Source organism: Podarcis erhardii (assembly GCF_964252035.2).
Source record: "Podarcis erhardii genome assembly, chromosome: 4".
NCBI lineage: Eukaryota > Metazoa > Chordata > Lepidosauria > Squamata > Lacertidae > Podarcis > Podarcis erhardii.
The window spans coordinates 74658438-74680417 of NC_138508.1; the positions used below are offsets into that span (position 1 = coordinate 74658438).

The window sequence follows — 21980 nt, forward strand, 5'->3', positions numbered from 1 at the left end:
CTCTCTCTCTCTCTCTCTCTCTCTCTCTCTCTCTCTCTCACACACACACACACACACACACACATTTTGATATTGGGCCAAGCAATTTGAGGCCCCTGCATTCACTATAAGGGCAAATTCCTTTGGCTTGTCAAATGCATTAACTTAAAACAAAAAAACAAAACAAAACAATGCCTGTTCAGTTTCAGCCTTGCAAAGGAAACTTCCGGGTCTTAAATTATGGAAGACTTAGTTGAAAATTCAAAGTGGCACAGAAGGGAAAGAGATGACCATTTGGGTAGCATCTGGATCTTCTGCAGACATTGCTGTTGGAAGGGGTGTTGCTAATATCAGTCATAATACCACTTCCTGGCGGATTAGTCCAAAGGCGGTGTGCTTTGAAGAGTGTCTGGCTGGGAAGCTTGTAAACTGGGCATTGTGGGCAAAGCTATCCTGTGTGTCTGCAACGTCTGATAATGGAAATGTAATCCCAATGAAAGCAGGAGACAACTTTTAGATAGCATGGCAAATAACTATTTGTAGGCCTACTTTTCATTATTTGTCTAATTTCTTCTTTAAAGCTATTTAAGTGAGTAAACATCACTTAAGCAGGGCTGGGGAGCCTGTGGCTTTAGATGCTGGACTCGCAACTCCCATCAGGCCCAGATAGTATGATCAATGGTTGGGGATGATGGGAGTTGTAATCTAGCAACCACCCCTTTCCAAACCTCATTTCAGAGTGATCATAGAATTGTACGAATTCCGTGAACTCAATGTGTGTTGTAATGTGCTTCCTTTTTCTTGTCTTGAATTTCCTGTCACTTCACGAGGAGACCTTTGAATGCTGTATTATTATTATTATTATAATTATTACTACTACTACTACTACTACTACTACTACGGTGGTACCTTGGGTTACAGACGCTTCAGGTTACAGACTCTGCTAACCCAGAAATAGTACCTCGGGTTAAGAACTTTGCTTCAGGATGAGAACAGAAATCGCACGGCGGCAGCAGGAGGCCCCATTAGCTAAAGTGGTACCTCAGGTTAAGTACAGTTTCAGGTTAAGAACGGACCTCCAGAATGAATTAAGTTCTTAACCCAAGGTACCACTGTATTATTATTGCAAGATAATCTTTATTAGTTTTGCAAATTTCATACTAAACATACATATTATATTACATTTTACATTTATACTTGCTCCTAGGAGCTGACTTCCCTCCTTCCTTCTTCTGACTTCTTTATATCGCCTCTGATGCTGTATTATTATTGTGATTATTACTGCTTTTGTATATGGCACATTGTGCCATGAAAGGAGGTACCTTTTAATATTGCTATTTACTTATTTATTGCATTTTTATGCCAGCTTTTTCTCCAAAGAGCTCAAGGCGGCATACATGGTTCTTCGCCTCCTCATTTAATTCCCAAAATAATGCTGTGAAGTAGGTTAGTGGCCCAAAGTCACCCAGTGAACTTCAAGGCTGAGTGGGGATTTGAGCCCTAGTCTTCCAGGTCCTAGTCTGACACTTTTAACCATTACACAACACTGGTGGTTAATGGAGTTCAGTTAGACAGAGAACTGAAACAGGACCATGTAGCCATCTTCTTCTTGTAATGTTTGAACTAGGCGAATGCATCCCATCTGCACCTAGAGTTCAGCTAGGTGTTTTTTCACCCCAGAGTTTCTGGTGACCTACTAGTGGAGTAGAGGAGGGAGTTTGCAAGTTGGAAGACACAGGCCTGGGCTTTAGTTGTAGGCTATAGCTGAAGTGTGAAATGGAGTAAGTTATAAGCTAAGCCCTATTTCTTCTATATTTGAAAATACTGATGTGTAGGAAGATGTATCACCTTTCTATCCAAATTTTGTGATATGTCCAAATAATTCCATTTTGTATGAGATTTTATTTAAGGTTGGCAGACGCAATGTGGGCCCATGGTTTCCCCAAGGTCACTCCCATGGGAAACTTCCAGGGCTTAGCAACTGCATTATTCACTTTCTGCCACTTTGGTCTTATTTCTAGTCCGTTGACTGTAATAAATTGACGACCATGACTTCCTGCATATAAAGAAGCCTTATGCACAGAATTTTTTCCTGGTAGTTACAGGGACCAGCTACTGCCTCTAGCATAACTGCCTAGGGGACATGGGGGCTTCGGCCCCCACAATAAAAAATCTGAGGCGGCTGTCCCCCCCCACAAGTTAAAGGGTATTCCCATTCAAATGGTGTGTGTTCACTGCATTATGTGATTATGTGGGGCAGGGCTTACCTGAGCCCCCACAATATTTTATTCAGGTGGGCACCCCGGCCTCTAACTAGCCTAGACCATTTAATTTCCTAAGACAAGTGCAAAGTCATGCCTGCCACTCATCAGAAAAATGACAAACTCACACCCCCAGCCATGAAAATACTTTAATCTGACTGCCAACCATTGATGTGTGCTTTGATGAGACTCTTCTGTGAAGTTGCTCTCGTACACGTGCATATTCAGTAATAATAATCATTAATTTTCTGGAAGGATGTAAACATGATGGGGCCTGTAGGTTTCTCTGCTTCTCTCCTCCCTTCTTATCCTTTCTGCTTCAAGGCACAGAACTCAAAAGTCTCTTAGGAATGCAGACAAAGTGTTTTCACTCCACCCCCTGGCATGTTTGCCATAAGGTACAATTGGGACCAGTTCACAGTGAGCCTCGCTCCCTGTTCCCTCTTACATTTCACCATTTCTGACAGGGCTCAGCCATTCTCTGCTGATCTAGCCCAGGAAGTTTTATCAACCATCCCTCAAGACCAAATAATACACTCCTCTTTGGGAAATTATCCTCACAGCTTGTCCTGATTTAAGAACCTAGCACAGAACTTAGAACTGTCCCAGGTGAAAAAAATTACAGGAGAATTAAGCACACTCATACTGGCTCCCCTAATTTACCTCAGGTTTTTGTTCTTAAACAGCTGCTGTCAAAAGAACATTTGCTCAGAATTTCAGTTTAGATGGATACTCTGAAGGTACTCTTGTGTGCTATTCAGTACTTTCTCCTAAAGTACAATCGTAACATGAACCTAAGTTGGGTGTGGGGTTTCTCCACCTCCTGACAGAACTAGCGTCAATCCATTTGCTCTTTTCCTCCCTTACCCTTTGTAGCAACTGAGGGAGGATTAAAAAGAGCCTTGTTAATGCAGTGAAAATTGCTAATAGTCAAAGCAAGCGCCAGCGTCTATGTTTGGTGTCACATGATGGTGAACCTAGGAATTTTTGTTTAATTCCTGTGTGCAGTGCATGGAATGGACACTTGTAGAATCACAGATGCTGAACCCAGTTCTTCTGCGAGCCATTTCATTTAGACACAGCCTTTACACGAATGGAAAGTTTTGAGCTGCTTATTGCTCTTTTAACTGACAAAATCTGATAATGAACTTACGACCTCCATTTTTTTGTGGCATTTTTTGAGAAGACGGCAAGAAATCTACAGGTTACAGGTAAAACACCTTTTTTTGTTTTGTTATGTCACTGATAGCATATTCTTTAAAATGTACTGTTAAATATTCTGAGACAACTACTCACTGGTAAAGGTTGCCCTGACAAACACTTGAAAGTGCATGTTATGTTTACTGTTTGATAGTTGGAATATACTTATAAATGTGTTCCACTTCTTTGACCGAAATGAAGGGAATTAATTTTTTCATCCCCAAGGCAACTCAAACTTAATTTGAGAAAAATTAGGCAGCAATGTTCCTTGAAAAACATGGTTATGATAACTATTTGGAGTTACTCTGAAATAGCTGGATTGGAACAATCAGCTTTAGACTTTTTTATTGAAATGCTGTATAGTAGAGGTCAATGGAGCGTTGGGAACGTTAGTGCTTTCTTTTTAGATTTTCAAAGTCAATGACTCAAATCTGATGTTGTGTGTGGCTCATTGAAACCAATATGACATACTTCAGAGTAGACTATAGGATTGTATTTGCACTGCAGACACTCTACCACTGAGCTGCAGATAAATGATTGTGTAGGAGATTTTTTTGGCATAGAAAGCATCCCTTGTATCACAATTGGGTTTGAAAAATGCCACCTAGCTAACAGAAAAGTCCTAACTTGTGTCCATTCAGAAGGAAGTCCTATTGACTTGGAGTTATTTATTTCTTTTGTTGCATTTATATCCCAACTTTTTCTCCAAGGAGCTCAAAGTTGGCATACATAATTATCTTCCCTCTCTGTTTTGTCCTTGAAACAACCCTGTGAGGTAGGTTAGGCTGAGAGACTAGGAATGGCCCAAGGTCACCCAGGAAGTTGCATGGCTGATAGGGATTTGAAGCCTGGTCTCCCAGATCCTAGTCTGACACTCTAACCACTACACCACCCTGCCTTTCAGTTCAGTGGGGCTTACACACAGGTAAATGGGGCAAGGATTGCAGCCCCAGCCTGCATGCCATGTCCTATGTTTGTCTGTTTAAAATATTTAGAACTGGTCTTTTGATTACAAATTTCCACAGCAGTTGAAAATATAGTGTTATGACAAGCTTTAAGATATAAGCCAGGCTAGCTTCCTGAGTTGAGCTGAGTGCTTGGGTCATTAAGGGAAGCAGAGGAATGGAGGCTCTGAGGCAGCAAATGGGTGGAGCCCCTCTCTCAACTCAGAGATAGTGAGGACAAAGCATGAGTTTAGAGCTGGGAGTTTGCAGTGATGTGAACTAGCGGAGAAAAAGAGTCGGATCAGTATTTGAGATTTGTGTTTGAATCCAAGGCTGTGGCTAAGGGAGAAACAAGATCCTTTTGGTGCATTGATGCCTTGAACATCTCAGGCTCAGGTTGCAGATATGTGTAAATAAACCATATATCAGAAAGACACCACAGTCTCTGCTCTGCCTCATTTCCAAAAGGAAACACGAACCCTAGGTAATCACTTTGAACCCCAGGAATCTCATACCACTCAGAGATTGGAGTGAAACAATATTAACAATAATGGGTGGGTCCAATGTATATGAATGGAAACAGTTTCTTTTCACAGAAATGTTTCACTCCATTGTGCTTGCGTTTCTAAAAATTACGCCTTTTTTTTTTTTTTTTTGTCAAACTTTTGTGCTCCAGGCGTATTGTGGAATAAATTTGTCACCTCCTATATTTTCCTTTACCATTTAGGTGGGTAAAGGCCACAGAGCATTAATTTTACACTCTAAAGGACTGCAGTTGGTGAGATAAGGAAAAAACAACAGCACCCCGCTGTTTAAATGGGAAGCAGTGCTTGGAACTTGTGTCAGCCCCAAATTACCCCTATTTGATTGTTTCCAGGTAGCTATTAGCCTGAGCGCAAAACAGGAAGCTAGTGTTAGCGTATTACTCTGGGTTTTGTGTCAGTTGCCTTTCTAATCTGGTTTTTAAAGAAACATCCCTGGTGTGCTTGAACAGGAGTTGAGTAATTACTTTGCTAGGATACCTGGTTTCCATGACAGCGATGCATGCTTTCCTGAGCAGAAGATCAGGGAAGTGACCGAATATACTAGTAAGCTTATAAAACACCTGTGTATGATGTATAGCCATGACAGACTGAAGCACTGGTGGTGGAAAACATGATTGCTGGTCTGGATTGAGATCTAGCCACCAGATTTGGATGTGTAATTCTTGTTGTTGTTGCACCATTTTTGGAGCCCAGATCAAGGGCCCAAATTGGGTCTATTGAAATGGCTCAGATTTCCCTCACCCCAAGGGATTGGAAACCAAGGCACGGCTTCCGATCGACTGCAGGAAGCTCCTGCAGCCAATCGGAAGCCATGGAAGCTGCCTCGGATGTTCAGGTTCCAGAGAACATTCACAAACTGGAACACTCATTTCCAGATTTATGGCATTTGGGAGCCAAAACATTCAACTTGCAAGGTGTTTGGGATCCAATGTAAGACTGTATAGTGTTATGAGTTTGGGGGTGGGGGAGGAAGTTGGCTGTATGTGAGATTCTTCTAATCCCTGTGATCTCTGAAGCATTCTATCTTCCAACCACCTACACTCTGAAGCATTCTATCACTTTGTTACTTGCTGTAGGTGGAGACAAGGCCTGTTAGATGGGATCATTACATGGATCCTGAAGAGGCAGGGAGAAAAGTCCACTGGGCAGACCCCTTAGGAAGAAGTTTATGAGCTACTGCTTCTGAAAAGTTGTGGTATTTTAGGACAGTACAGCAAATATTTTAACACTTTTTAAGTGCATGCATCAAGTGTACAGAAAGAAGAGCAAGTAGGAGTGGCAAGAATATGTTTTCCCCTTCCCTTTTAACTCAGGTGATTAACTCTGAACCACCAATTAAAAGTTAGTGCTAAATCCCATTAACGGCAGAAAGTGGTTAGGGATTAATCCTGAAGATTTAAAAACATCTGTTTCACATAGTAGAGGGTGTTTTTTTTTAACCTGTAATATTTTGACCCAAGGTTGCTGCATAGCTTCTGCACTTCAAATTGGATTGTATGGTGAAATGTGAGCAGAGTGCTTGCAGGCACCTAGCTGCTGTTTCAAACCGAAAGAAGTAAAAAAGCGTAGCTAAAAAAACCCAAAATATGCACTGTACAGCCCATTTGCTAATCACATTGCTTCTTTCTCAGTATTATTTCAAATCCATGCAACCCTAACATGCCTTGAGAAAATTTTCAAGCAGCAACATTTGCACAGTCAAAGCCAAAACAATGGCCTTACCAGCTTATTTTTGTCTTCTCCTTAGCACTCCTTAAGACACATTTTGCTTTCCCAACCACTAGATAATGAACTATATTTTTTTTTTTTTAATAATTTTTATTGATTTTACAACATAAACAAAAAACAAATAAACATAACACGACTTCCCCAAACCTCCCCTTCCCTGCATCCATATTTTAAAAATTTTTAGCAATTCTTCATCCCATTTTTATATTTAATTCTCTTTAAAAAAATTCTATTTTATAAATTTCAATTTATAGCTGTAATTCTTTGTATCCAATCCCTTGACATCTTAACATTCCGAAATTTTACAACAATTTTTAAGATAGATTTTAAATTTTTTCCAGTCCTCCTCCACTGTCTCTTTCCTCTGGTCACGAATTCTGCCGGTCATCTCTGCCAGTCCCATAAATTCAGTCACCTTGGTCTGCCATTCTTCCAGAGTAGGTAATTCTTTAGTCTTCCAATACTTCGCCAAAAGGATTCTTGCTGCTGTTGTTGCATACATAAAAAAGGTCCTATCTTTCTTTGGTACCAATTGGCCGACCATGCCCAGGAGAAAAGCCTCCGGTTTCTTTACAAATGTCCACTTAAGGATTTTCTTAATTTCATTATAGATCATTTCCCAGTAGGCCTTAATCTTTGGGCAGGTCCACCAAAGGTGATAAAAAGTTCCTTCACATTCATTGCACTTCCAACAATTGTTATTGGGCAAATGATATATCTTTGCAAGCTTGACTGGAGTCATGTACCACCTATAGATCATTTTCATTATGTTCTCTTTCAGGGCACTGCATGCCGTAAATTTAATACCTGTGGTCCATAACTGCTCCCAGTCAGCAAACATAATATCATGACCAATATCCTGTGCCCACTTAATCATAGCTGATTTAACCGTTTCATCCTGTGTATTCCATTTTAGCAGCAGATTATACATAGATAATGAACTATAAACCAATGCTTCCAACTGCATCTACTCATGTCAGCATCACTCCCCGCCCCGTTTATATGTGATTGTGATATTAGCTTCTGTTCACACTTGCATTATTAACCTGGGATTTAATTATGTGGTTTTTTTAAAAATAATATTATTTGTTTATTTTATTAAAATTCCTGGGCAGTGCCAGTAGCTCCCACTAGTCTTTCAATGAAACAATAGTATAAAAGCCAATATAATCTTTGCATATATAGGTGTCACAGGAGCTGGTCAGTAATCACACAGTTTAAAGATGGAGTTAACTCTTATTAGCAAAAGCACAATCTCCACACTCCATGACTGCCTAATGAGCAGAGCAGCTCATTCCCGGTGGTCTTCCTCCATAAAAATCAGTTGCTGAGACTCCCATCTCCTCAGTGCTTTCCCTGAGCAATTGGAGACTATGCCTGCATGCAGTCAACCTCTCCTTTGCTCTTTTCATGCCTCTTCTGGTTTTGGGAGACAAGTGGGGGAGGGGAGATTGTCACAGCAGGAGGGGGAGACATCAGTGACTCTTCACCAGCATAACCCATCTCTGCCTCTTGGCCTCCCTCATCTCACTTGCCAGCTTCTGCCTCTGATTCTGGCCTGCTCTTTGCACATACTCTCCAAGCTCACTTTGCCACTTTAGTTTTTGACACCTCATCTCCTCAGTCGTCTCCCTCTTTTCACTCTGACCACTCATTGTTGTCCCACCACCACTCCGGGGGCTCTGAGCCTTCTTCTTTTGGAGGTTACCCAACTGTTTCCTTCCACCATTCCTCTGCGTCCAACCAGTCCATGACATCAGGCCTCCTGAGTTTTTCTGCTCTGATTACTTTCCCTTTTTTTAATTCTATTATGCTTATTTAGCTTTATTAATGTGGACAGATACTTTATGGAGAGTTAGAGCTAACTCACTTGAAACAGGAATCTTGTGATCAAAGCATGGTCTTAATTCATTCAAGGGCATATGTTTTCCTTTGTTTTGTGTACAAAACTTCCATTGATATCCATGAAATTTCTGTTGTGTGATTTTTTTTTTTTTTAATTCCGTTCATTCTTGGCTAGAAATTAAGTTTGGGTTGTAACCTATAGAAAATAGTTGTATAACTCTTAAGAACAGGACAGAGAGCAATGAATTGCAGCATGTATAGTGAAGGCATCCCCCCATTGCTATGACCTGTAGGGAATGCATTTGAGGAGTTCAATATGCCTTTGTGCCCTGTGGGGTTACCAGCACAAGGGTTTGAGTATAGATTTTGCCCTCCTTGCTCAGCTGTGTCTCCATGAGCTACATGGAATGTAGAAATTATAGGGATGTGGGTGATGCTGTGGTCTAAACCACTGAGTCTCTTGGATTTGCCAATCGGAAGGTTGGCGGTTCGAATCCCCGCAATGGAATGAGCTCCTGTTGCTCGGTCCCTGCTCCTGCCAACCTAGCAGTTTGAAAGCATGCTAGTGCAAGTAGATAAATAGGTACCACTGTGGCGGGAAGGTAAACGGTGTTTCTGTGTGCTCTGGCTTATGTCACGGTGTTCTGTTGTGCCAGAAGTGGTTTAGTCATGCTGGCCACATGACCCAGAAGCTGTCTGTGGACAAACGCCTGCTCCCTTGGCCTAAAAGTGAGATGAGCGCCACAATCCCATAGTCGCCATTGACTGCACTTAACAGTCCAGGGGTCCTTTAACTTTACCTTTTTTTACATGGAATGAAATAAAATCAATGTAATTGGAGACAGCAGCAACTCAGCTTCCACCTATGACAACAAGGTCATCAAAGACTGGCTGCATCGTGATCAATGTTCCTTCATAGCAAAAAGAGGGCAAATGTTGTGTGCAAAAGGTCTCTGGTCCAACCCTTGACATCTCCAGTTAAAAGGAATGGCTGATGTGAGAGACCTTTTGCTGTGAGGCAATCAAAGTGTGGGAATATTAGGATAGATAAGACAACCTGTCCAATCTAGTAGTAGTCAGCTCCACATGTTCCTATGCACACGCTTGTAAACTCACATCACGCTTTGCATTTTAGCTTGCTACATTCACACTGAATGTCCTACTTGAAAAGTGGCCCTTACACACCAAGCTTAAACCACAGGGAATAATGTAATAGAACACACTTGCCAGATAAGAATGCTTATATGATCACAATTAATTTTAATGGAAAACTTTAATGGAAACTTCAGTTTAGTTTAGGAACGCTGGAAACATTGGAAATAGAATTGTTCAGGAATGCTGGCAATACTGGCTCAGAATTGCCTACACCAGGGTTTCCCAAACTTGGGTCTCCATTGGTTTTTTGGACTACAACTCCCATTATCCCTAGCTAGCAGGACCAGTGGTGAGGGATGATGGGAGTTGTAGTCCAACAACAGCTAGAGATCCAAGATTGGGAAACCCTGATCTACACTGACTGGCAACACCTCTCCAGGATTTCAGGCAAGAGACTTTCACAACTCTACTTGGGATGCAATCCAGAGTCTTTTGCATGCAAATCAGACAGAGCATGCCCTACTGAGCTATAGCCCTTCCCTTAATCCATATGTAAACAATCACGTTCTAAAGAGTGATCACCCAAAATGGGTTTCACTATATTTGTACTTTTAGATTATCAACCTCGGTTAAATTAATAAATTTGACATTCACTATTTTTAACTGGCGCATTTAAGTGAATACTTGGAAAGCTGGTTTCAAGAGGCTTAAACAACTCACTGGGATAATTAAAGAACAATCCCATTCTTTTGGATTTTTGTTTTATCCCAGTTAGTTTGTTTTACAATGCCACGCTCAGTCAGCTAATGTATGTTTAACACGGCAAATACAATTTTCTGCTGCAAATTATTTTTCCACGGCAAATTAAAACTAAGAAGTGAAGTGGTACAACACACACACACAATTACATCTGAATTGAATGTGGAGATGAACAATCTGCCTTCTCTGAACTGATAGCTGGCAGGTCTTCCTGTTTTTTTGGATGACTCTTCATGTGACAAATTTTTACAACTATGCTAGTGGAAGACAGCAACTGGTTTTCAGTTTTGGGAAAACGTAGATGCAAGGCAAGCTAGCTAACCCTCTCATGAAGCAGTATGAATAGCCAGCTGTTATTCAGAGCACTCCCTTGTCTGTCTGGGAATTCTAATTAAAATCTCTGGCAACTTTATTTAAGCCCCAAGTCAGTCAGCTGAGAGACACGGGAAGCCAAAAATGTGGTATCTACACTACTATCAAAGCTCTGGATAAATCTTTCTCTTTTAGTGTGCTTTGATATCAGTCTTCTAGACACATTTTGTACTCTAAATAGGGCCCCAACAGATTACCTCCCAACCCATGATTTCTTTCTTTTTTTTTTAACCCTCTGTTAGAAGGATGTGGAAACTGTATCTCTCCAGATGACAGGGATGATGGGAGCTGGAGATGGGGTAGAAATTAAATCCAGTTTACATTTAATGGTAAATCTACCTAATTCACTCTTTTTTTGGGAAAACTGAAACACAGCGATCTTCCAAAATTTGCACAACTCTGAATTTTGCAATGAAGTTCGCCAGCCAAGTAATGTGCACACAAATTCATAGACTGTGGGAAAGTGTGCGTAGAAATACATATATTGGTGAAAATAACATGTAAGAAGCATTCTACCAGGGGGAATTGCTTTACTAAAAAAAAAAAAAAAAAAAAAAAAAAGCAAGCTTGAATACAAATGTGTATATTATGAAAAATTAGCACTAAAATGCTGATGAATTTTCAGGAGGACTTTTAAGAAACAAATCAAGAAGAAATGTGGGAATCACCAGAATGTGATACTGGAGAAACCAAAATTGATAGATTTGCCCATCACTTACTGTAGATCAGGAGCACCTTGAAGGGCCACAGACTGGTTTATGTCATATTATCCTATAACACTAACAGCAAACTCAGGGCACTTTCAGGTTGCTGCTATTTTGGGGTGGGATTTCAATCACACACCTGCAAATTGCAGCTTACTGGCAGGTCTTGCACAACAAAGCCATTTCCTCGCAAAGTTTGTTTTTTTATTATTTATGATAAGGAAAATGTAGCCAAAAGTTTGGGAAAAGACTTGCTTTGATGCAACATTGCCGAGCCTCCCCACAAACAAATCAGACAGGGTGCTCATTAAACAGCCAACATCATGGGATCTCCCTGCAAAATCAGGATGAACACGTAATTAATAGGTCTTCTCGTTCTCCAGGCCAGAGCTAAAATGTCACCACCCGTGTGCAAGAGGGGAGATGTCAGCAGGCTTGTTTGGAACTTGAGGTGTGCAGGAGGGGAGACCCTACAGACCCTACCAAAACAGGACAGGGCTTGGGATGGTGACTGGTTTGGGTTGGTGGTGGAATGGGAACCTGGGTGGAGCAGAAAGAGCTGTGGCTTGGTAGCAGAGCCTCTGCACTACACACAGAATGTCCCAGGTCCAACCCCAGGAATCTTAAGGTAGGGCTGGGAATGTGACCTGTCTGAAACCTTTGAGAGATGCTGCCAGTCCATGTAAGCATTACTGAGCTGGATAGAACCCTGCACGAGGCAGCTTCCTTGGTTTCTATCCTGGAAGGAGGGCAACATAGCTAGGTAGCTGGCTGGTTGGTAAGCTGAACAAAAACACTCCAAATGGCAACATTTTGTTGCAGGGCCCACTTGTAGTGTTGTTTTCTTATTTAAAAGAGAAACAGAAGGAAGAAGAGGAAAAAAGCAAATTCATGAAGTATGTGTGTACAGTTAGCCATGGCAAAGGACTGGTGTGGGTGGGTGTGGGGAGGGTGTTGGAAAAACGCCCTGGGAAGGCTGAAACTTCCCCAAGTCTCCGGAGCGTCCCCTGGTGGCTCTCTCTGGCTGTAAATTTTCTTCGGTCCAGAGTGGCCAGTAATAAGCAACTCTTCTCTTCTGAAAAGAGCATGCCAGTGTTCTGGCATATCATAGCAGAAGAAAGACTCAATCGTAGTTCTAAAACTACTTTATTTACAGTCTTGTATACAGAGACTCGATCAGTATATCTGTGCTCTCTGAACACCAGTACAGAACTGCGACACACACAGAAGTGAAACCAACTTCCAATAGTACTCAGAAGGAAGAGATAACACAGACTTCCTTTCTCACGCTCACTCAGACACTCACATGATGTATACAAATCATGGTACCACTTGCTGGAGCAGCTCGGATAGATAAAAATCCTAACGGGGAGGGGGGGACTGGGCGCTGCCCTCACCAAGCCTCGCTAGTGAGCTTCTAGAAGCATTTGGTTGGCTGTTGATGGGAGCCATTGTAGTGCAGTAGAGTGTTGGACTGGGAATTGGGAGACCAGCATTCAAATTCTCACTGAGTTGTGAAGCTCATTGTGTGACCTTGGGCCAGTTACTTCCTCTCAGCATGTACGTTTTGAGCTCTTTGAGCTCCTTGGAGGAAAGGTGGCAATTCAAATAATATAATATAATGCTGGACTAAATGGATCTTGATATGAAACAGCAAGGCATTTCTTATGATTGCATTTGTATCAAATGGGCAATATTTGCTCCAGTTTTCAAAGTGCAATCTGAACTGAACTGAACTGAACTGCAACACAGTCATGGAATATTTCTGAGTTCTCTTTAATGCGGATCCCTGCAATTTAGGATCACATGCTGATGGAGGTGATTAGTCTTGCATTCCAATTCTGTAGCAAGATCGTTTTCCTGCCAATCACTACTCATTCCTGCTGTTTGGAAAGGAAGTTCAGCAGTCGTGCGGTTCTGCTCAACCGAGCAACTTTGTCCCAGAACCTCTTCCAGCCTATTATTCATTTCCTCTGGTAGAGAATCGGTGCAGAAAGGATTCCTTACTTACGTTAAAATGACTATTTCAAAGGAGTGGTGGGGAGTGAGTTTAATAAACAATGCCAGAATGCAATTCCTCCTCAAGAGAAGTTAAGGCTATGTCCCACCCCCCTTCATGAATTTAAAAAAGAAACACACTTAAAAATGAAGAAGGAAAACTCAGGAATGTAAACCCCAACCACGTGGTGTTTTTACTTGGTCCCATCAGGCTGACCATTTTCATAGTTCTGCTGTACCAGCAGCTCTTACACCAGCATAATGCAATGTTCTTGTGTTCTTCTGCTAACCCCATGGTAAACTGAAATGAACCTAAGCATGGACTGGCTCTTTCAGAAGAGAGGTTTTCACTCTTTGTGGCTGACCCCCTCCACTAGCCCAGATGTGCAGAACAAAGTGATCTGACTCCTGCTCCACCCACATCACTAACCAAGGCATAATGTATATGTACATTTACATATATATACATGTATATGGTGAAGTGTATGTCATGAAAGCAGATTTTCCTATAAGATAGCAAGGAGTCGGACATGAAACTTGAGAAAAGTCTAAAGGAACTGTAGACAAGTGGCATGACTTAAATTTAAGCTAACAGAAAGTGAAATCTTGTCCCAGTATGTGACATCTGGATGAATAAAAAAAAGGTGAGATTACCAGAAGTATATAATTGCCTTCCATTGCAAAGAGTGAACCAAGCAAGACTTGACAACCAAGACTTTACAACAGACCTTTCCAAACTGTGTGTCACAATGCATTAGTGTGTCGGCTGCAGTGTGGAGGTGTGTTGTGCGAACGCTCCCTGTGCTCCTTCTGGGGCTGGAAAGGGGTTAGTTAAACCTCTGGTTTGCCAGTAAAACTGAATTACCCTGTTGTGAAATGATGCATGTCTAAAAAGTGTGTCACCAACTTGAAAAGTTTGAAAAGCTCTGCTTTACAAGAATAATAAACAGATATATTGTCAAGGGAAGAAAGCAAGGCTGGCTACATCTGTAGGGAGAGAGAATTGTGGCAGCTATGGACTGGATATCCTCAACTTAGAAGGCTATTATGGACAAGCATCTCAAACCTTCTATAGGTGTCCAAGAAAGAATAGGAAGAGTTGGTACAGTGGACAAAGTTAAATAGTTAATGTTGGATTAACAATATGGGATAATCAAAGCACATTTCTAGCACCCAGTACATTGTTTATAGCAGGCATAGGCAAACTTGGCCCTCCAGATGTTTTGGGACTACAACTCCCATCATCCCTAGCTAACAGGACCGGTGGTCAGGGATGATGGGAGTTGTAGTCCCAAAACATCTGGAGGGCTGAATTCGCCTATGCCTGGCCTATAGCATCTGTAACAAAGACAGAAGACAAAACCGATGAATACAGTTGCGACGACCCTTGCAGCCCGCAGGATTGAACCCTCTGGTCATCAGCTGGAGAGCAGAAGTTTCAATCCTGATGGGATCTGCTTCACCAGAACATTCCCTGTGGGGAGTGCACTGGCAAAGCAGACCCTGCAGTCAGCAGATTTGCACTCTTCACTCACCAGCTGATGAGCAGAAGCTTCAATGCTGCTGGGGGCTGCTTTGCCAGTGGGATTGAACCCTCAGTCTGGAGGTTTGAAGAACAGTAGTTCAAAGAAAACCAGAGATTCAAGGAAAGCCCTTTTGCAAACAGCAATCTTGGGCTGCCTCCTGAACAACAAGAAAAACAATGTGCTGCCCCCCTATAAATTATAATAGCCCCTTAAAGATTGACTATGGAAACATGGTATTAACAGCAGAACAACATAACTGGTTCCATCAGCATATGATGGGATGGCCCATGAAAAAGATGGGAAATCACTCTGGGAATTGAATCTTTTGGGGATAAAGAGTTTGTCTCCAAACATCACTTCTGTGAAAAGGGAAGAGCTCTAGCTGTGGTCAAGTATAGTTCTTGGTATCTCCAGCTATTACTGTACTAGGAGTGACACCTGCCTGAAACCCTGAGAGCTGTTACCAGTCAGTATACGAAGCTAGGTGGACCAATGGTCTGACTCTGCACAAAACTGCAAACACACTATACCTTTAAGACATTTCTGAAGCACATTTCCCTCCTCAAAGAATTCTGGGCACTGTCGTTTGCTTCTCACGGAGTTACAGTTCCAAGCAACCATTAGCAAACTACAGTACCCAGAGTTCTTTGAGGTGGGGAACGTGTTTTGAGTATGCTTTAAAGGTATAGCCAAAATGTTCAGTCAAAGACAGATCCTGTGTTCTACACTCCTGAAAAGGAAACATAGCCTCTATCAGGCTAGGGATGTGCCGTTGCTATTCATTAGTATGCTGCTGTGGAGCTGCAAACTTGAAGCACCTGCCGTTTATCAACTTAGACATAAGAAAGATTGACATCACTGAATAACAATAATCTGGAGATGTCACTCTGGGTACAATAATACATTTTTCTGAGATGTGTTTTAGAAAGCTTGGTTCTCAGCTTGAAAGGCTGCTGGGTAGCTTCTAGACAGGTTTTAAAGCCATTGTTCTCTTGGAAGCCTAAAGCATTAAAAACAAAACGGGTGGGAGGGAACTGACACTGATTTTATATTTCTGCAGAGCTTAACTTCTAGAAGAAGAGAATGGCAGGCCTCAAGCCTGCCTGGCCATAAGTTAACCCCCCCCCCCGACCTGGAAGTCGTTTTCTCTACTCCCTGATGTTGAGGGACCTACTTTGGGTAGGACTTTTGGGATGAGGTTCAGGGCCTCATTCAGCAGAACGAGCAGTTGGGGTCTGTGGGTTCACTAGATTTGTGTATGAAGTAATACACATTACCACATACAGGAGTGGCTTCAAGCCCACCCAGTGAGCTTTGTAGCTGATGAGTGATTCACACCAAGATCTCCCTAGACTAAGTCTGGTGTTCTAGCCCTGGGATGGGGAACCTGTCTAGGTGATGTTGGACTTCAACTTCCATTGTTCCCAGCCAGCCTGGCCAATGGTCAGGGTTGATGGAGAGTTGTGGTCCAGCAGTATCCAGAACGCTACAGCTTCTCCATCTATGCTCTAGCTGTTCTGGCACACTGGGTTCCCAACGCGAGTATCTTTGGCAGGATGTAGAAGTCTGTGTGCACATAGAAATTGCAAACACAGTTCTCTCTGCCAGGGCTGCTTATAAAAGTGATAAAGACTTAACTGTTGGATGCACAGGAGGAGAATGAAGGGTTGGCATCAGCCCCTGCTGCTTCCTCTTTCCATGCTGAGAGATACTTCTTAGGGTTTTAGTTTATTATTATTAAGCTCCCTTCATCTGTAGCCCAGACTGCTGCTTTGCATGTATCTATCTTAATAGCAAGAAGGCTCTAAGCAGTTCACAAAATACAAATTACATAGCATTGTAAAAATACATTGGGTCAGGGTGTTTAGTGTACTTTATTTTAGCTAGTGTTTGCAAGGCGAGGTGGATGTTCTCTTCATAAGTCTTAATGCTTCTTCTGCTGTGTTGTGATATCTTACTTTATGAGGTGTAATTTAAACCATGGATTGAGATCTTATTGAAATCCATACTTTTCTCAACCAGTTTTAGCTCTTTAACTATGCAGGCAGTCCAGGGAGTCCATGCAGACTACATGGCAGAACAGAAATCAGAGAAACATAACAAGCAAACATCTCTAACACAAAGTTACAAGGAGAGGGTGGGGTGTGGGGAAGAGAAGAAGCTAACTTTACTGATTTCTAGATTCAAGATCCAATTTTAACATCTACTGACAAGATATGAACCATTTTTATTTGTTAATTTTATATATTATTTTTACCTTTGCTGTGTCTATCTGTTTAGCCCACCTGCTTGCTCAAGGGTTTTTTATGGGACAGACAATGTGACCCATCTCCGCTAAGATTGCCACTTAGTTATAGCTTGTGAGTGTGACCCACCAGTTGAAGACCAGTGCTTTGTGATGGTTGTGTAAAACTGAACTTAGTTGGCAAAGTGGCTGTTCACATTCATATACCCACAAGGCAGAGAGATCATGTCATTTTTGTATTTTATACAACTTCCCAACAAGCCATGGCAGCAGCAGTAGCAGCCAGCTGCATTGCTGCTGTGGCAATTGGGTGGTCAATTGGTGGCTGCTAGCGGACAGATGATTGGTGGGTTCGTCGATGCGTGTGATTGGCAGTGGCAGTCAGGCAGGTGAGCAATTGTCATCAGTTCCCCCTGAAGAAAGCTCAAGAAGTCTGGGCAATCCCCCCCCCAAAAGCTCAACAAGTCTGGACAATCTCCCCCCATTTCCTCAATTTGGAGTCCAACCCAAATAGGGGTCGTCTTATACATGGGGGCGTGTTATACATGGAAAAATATGGTATGTAGTGGTGGAAATAGATCTGACCCACATATTGGTAATTAACAAAGAATCAGCTGGGTGCCTAGATTCAAAATGCAGGGCTTTGTGCTGCCCGCAGTTAAAAACACTCTCAGAATTATGTAGCAGTATAGCGTGGAATGAGATGCGGGTGGCGCTGTGGTCTAAACCACAGAGCCTAGGGCTTGCCAATCTGAAGGTCAGCGGTTTGAATCCCTGCGATGGGGTGAGCTCCCGTTGCTCGGTCCCAGCTCCTGCCCACTTAGCAGTTTGAAAGCACGTCAAAGTAGATAAATAAGTACCGCTCTGGTGGGAAGGTAAACAGTGTTTCCGTGCGCTGCTCTGGTTTCGCCAGAAGCGGCTTAGTCATGCTGGCCACATGACCTGGAAGCTGTATGCCAGCTCCCTCGGCCAATAAAGCGAGATGAGCGCTGCAACCCCAGAGTCGTCCGCGACTGGACCTAATGGTCAGGGGTCCCTTTACCTTATAATAGCATGGAACATAGGTTGTTAAACCCTTTCATATATCCCATTTAGTTTGCTTTAAAGCTCTTGCCCCATCTCTTTACCTCTCTCGCAATGAACAGATCACACACTGTTAAGTAAGCGACTTACTAAATCCAAAGGTCTGGTTCATGTGTTATTCCATGTAGCAGCAAGGAGAACACAGGTAGATTACTGTTGGGTGCAAAATACAGCGGGTAGTTTCAAACATGAGATTGTATCAAGTTCAGACATGTCCATCCTGGTGGATTACATAGCTGGAAAAGAGTGAGGAACAGTAAGAGAAGCAGCTTCATTTCCTTCTTCATGGAGGTAAGGGTGTGTGGCCTAGCTGAGTCTAGGAACAGACCTCTCTGGTCTTAACCCCTTCATGCACTGTCTAGCATTTACACACAGTTATGTTTGACTGCAATTTCCCACAGGAACAGGGAGCAGGGGAAATGCATTTTCCCAGTTCTAGCAATGTCTGGGCTACAGTAAGGTTTACAGATACTAGAGACGGTATTTCATAGCTATTTATTTGAAATTTCATAGCTGACATGGGCAAGGCCAGAGTCCTGTCTGCCCAATAAACAAGGCAAACTTTATCTTGTTTCAATGTTGTGTTTTTATGGTGCTACTTTTTAGGACTTATTTTTATTTGTTCTTGGGCCTGGGGATGATTCCAGGAAACCGTGCTGCTCATGTCCATGATGCCAAAAAACCCCCACAGCCGACACGTTTTTAAAAAAGAAGTTTAATCCAGATTTCACTTTACAGTAGAAAATCTGAAAAGTCAAAGTAACTGTGAAATGTCTGCAGTCGGTCACTGCCGGTGAGGAAGCTTCATAGTGCAATGCCGTTTGGATGGTCATTTATCATGTGCCTGATCTCTAATGCCACACCCCTGCTTCTATTTGCTCCTCACCTGAGCACAACATAGCTGCTTTCTTTCCAGAAGTCCCCAATACCAAACACAAGACACTCGTTTCCACTGATTGCTGCATGCCCCATTTGGAGGAGAAATTTCCAAAAGTAAATACTGCCAGCCTTATCTGAACAGTTACCATGTTTTACTACGGGCAAACCAGAGGCGGGTGCAATATCTATTCCCATTTGCTTTTTTGGTTTTAAATCCTGTCTTATGTTATATCTCTCTATATTGTTATTTTTAAAAGCCCAAAGCATATACTCTGTTCATGTTCTCCCAAGTACAGTGGTACCTCAGGTTACAGACACTTCAGGTTACAGACTCCTCTAACCCAGAAATAGTACCTTGGGTTAAGAACTTTGCTTCAGGATGAGAACAGAAATGGTGCGACGGCAGCTGGAGGCCCCATTAGCTAAAGTGGTACCTCAGGTTAAGAACAGTTTCAGGTTAAGAACGGACCTCCAGAACGAATTAAGTTCTTAACCCGAGGTACCACTGTAATTATTTTCTGCATGCAAAATATGGTTCCCTCCACAAAAATATGGTCTCTTCCATGAGTTTCTTTCAAAGATTTATACCTCTGCACAATGTAAGATCTCTCAACCCAGTAATTTAAAGTCCAAAATGAATTCAAAAAGTGCCCCACAGATCTGGATCAGTAGAGGGCTGGGCAAAAGTCTTCTGCTAAGCTAAACACAGGAACATCTTTTCCCCTCCCCCCATCCCATCTAAAATTTAAATTGTCAGCTTGTCAGGGTAGGCACCTGCCCTTTGCTGTTGTTATCATGGAAAAGCACTACAAACATAAAGCTACGATTTTAATGCATGCTTACCTTGGAGTAAACCCCACTGAACACTGTGGGGTTTTGCTTTGATTAAACATGTGTATGTAAATGTTATTATTGTACCCATTTTGCAGAGAAACCTTTTACACATGCCCCTTACCAGGAGTGGGGAGTTAAAGAAACCTCTGCTTATTTGCCACAAGAGGTCAGTGTGTGCTTGTGTGTGTGTGTGTGTGTGTGTGTGTGTGTGTGTTTATTTAAAAATCACATTGCTACAGTGTATGATGACATTAATGAACGACACACACTGCGAGGTGGGTGAAAAACATCACAGTTCCAAATTTATAGCATTTCATGCCTTTCAGAATGCCACTGTGCCTGGAAGCCCTTTCTGTGAATCATTGCTTAAATGTGTATTTAATGCTGCCTTGTAAAATGGACAAGCTTAATAAAATACTACTTAGTTGTGGCAATCAGTTTACTCGCCCACACAGGCACATCTGTTAAGCATTGTGTGTGCCCTCAGATATACTGACAGGCACACACACACACATTTCTCATACAACACCTTCTTAAGCAATCCATTCCCAACATTGTGTGTGCGCATGTGTGAAAGAGAGAAAAGAAAGTGAGTATTTCATCAGCATATGCATACATAGATCCAACTTCTTCTGGTTTCAGGGAGCAGGGACATTGATTCAGCTAAGATCTACAGGAATGAGTCAGTCCTGATAGCTATCAAGGCATGGCACACAGGGCCAGCATTGACTATGCGATCCATATGGCCAGCTTCCCTCACTCTGGGGTCCTGCTCACCTCCTGGGCAACTTCATTCCTTTTCATTTTCCCTGTGAATAATGAATACAGGAATGACTCCTTAAGTCATTTTCAGATGTGATCTTAACACTTTGCAACCACCCGTGCTTTTCTGGGAGGGAATAAGTCCTATTGAGCTTGTGGCCTCTATTACAAGGAATGGGTAGCGTTTGCTGTCCGACAACAGCCAAGAAACTGGAGTTGGACCAAGGAAATGCTGTCTTTCTTGCTACTACATGTTACCATGGGGGTGATAGGGACTGACAGAAGCAACACATTCCCCATAATGTTTCCTTTGGCCCCGAGGGAATATAAATAGAAGGGGGAACCAACTTGCCTTCTTGATGATATTGGACTATAATTCTCATCATCCCTGACCGTTGTCCATGCTGGCTGGTGCTGATGGGACTTAGAGTTCTAGAGGGCCCTGGCCTATTCCTGATACATAAGGGTTAGGCTATGAAATCGTGCTAGGCAGTTATCTTGTGCTTTCCCCCGTCAAAGTTGTAGGTGGAATGATAAAGCCATCGTTGTCCAGGACTTGCACATCCATTTGTTTTGTTTAGCTATCATCTCAGACCAAACAGGCTTTGAAGGTTTTCATGCATGGTCAAATCTTGCAAAATCTATTTGGTTGGAGATGATAGTGGAAGGAAACCCTTCCATTTCTATTTTTTTTTAAATGATATTTATTAAAGTTTCCATTTATACACATAAACACATACCAACATACAAACATACACAAACAAAAAAACCCCCAGGTATAATTACAGTCCCTTTTTTTCTTAAACCTTATTTCCCCGACCTCCTCACACCTCCCCCTTCTGTATTATAATTTCATTATTATCCGCTCAACAAGTTCTTATCTTATTTCTCAACCTTAACTTAATAATTTAATTAAATCATGCTGTTGTTTTCCTTTTCTTCTTTCTTTCATTCCTCAATTTATTTTTAGAACCTTATATCTATTTAATTTAAAAAACCCAATTTTAACTTAATCTTAAACCTTTTTCCTAAAGTCGACCCAAATTTCCCTTCCACGATTTTCCCACATTCCATAAATATTGCAAAAAATAAACATATAAACAAAATCTAAACAGTTTATATTTTAACACCCTTTGGATTCCCAGATCCCACCCTCCCTTTCCCGGTTTTGATCCCCAAACCAATGTCCATCAGTGCATCTATTCTCAGTCTGGATCCCAG

The 21980-nt window shown here is 42.0% G+C and overlaps 1 protein-coding gene across 2 annotated transcripts in view; it reads left to right on the plus strand.

Moving 5' to 3' along the window:
* Window positions 1-3130: 3130 nt before the first annotated feature.
* Window positions 3131-21980, plus strand: part of OCA2 (OCA2 melanosomal transmembrane protein) — a 165788-nt gene continuing 146938 nt past the window's right edge. The window contains exon 1 of one of the 2 annotated variants that reach the window (XM_081858972.1): window positions 3131-3451. The gene's annotated coding sequence lies outside the window, so the exon portion shown is untranslated. The remainder of the gene's footprint in view (window positions 3452-21980) is intronic. The other variant, XM_081858971.1, reaches the window with a different exon arrangement.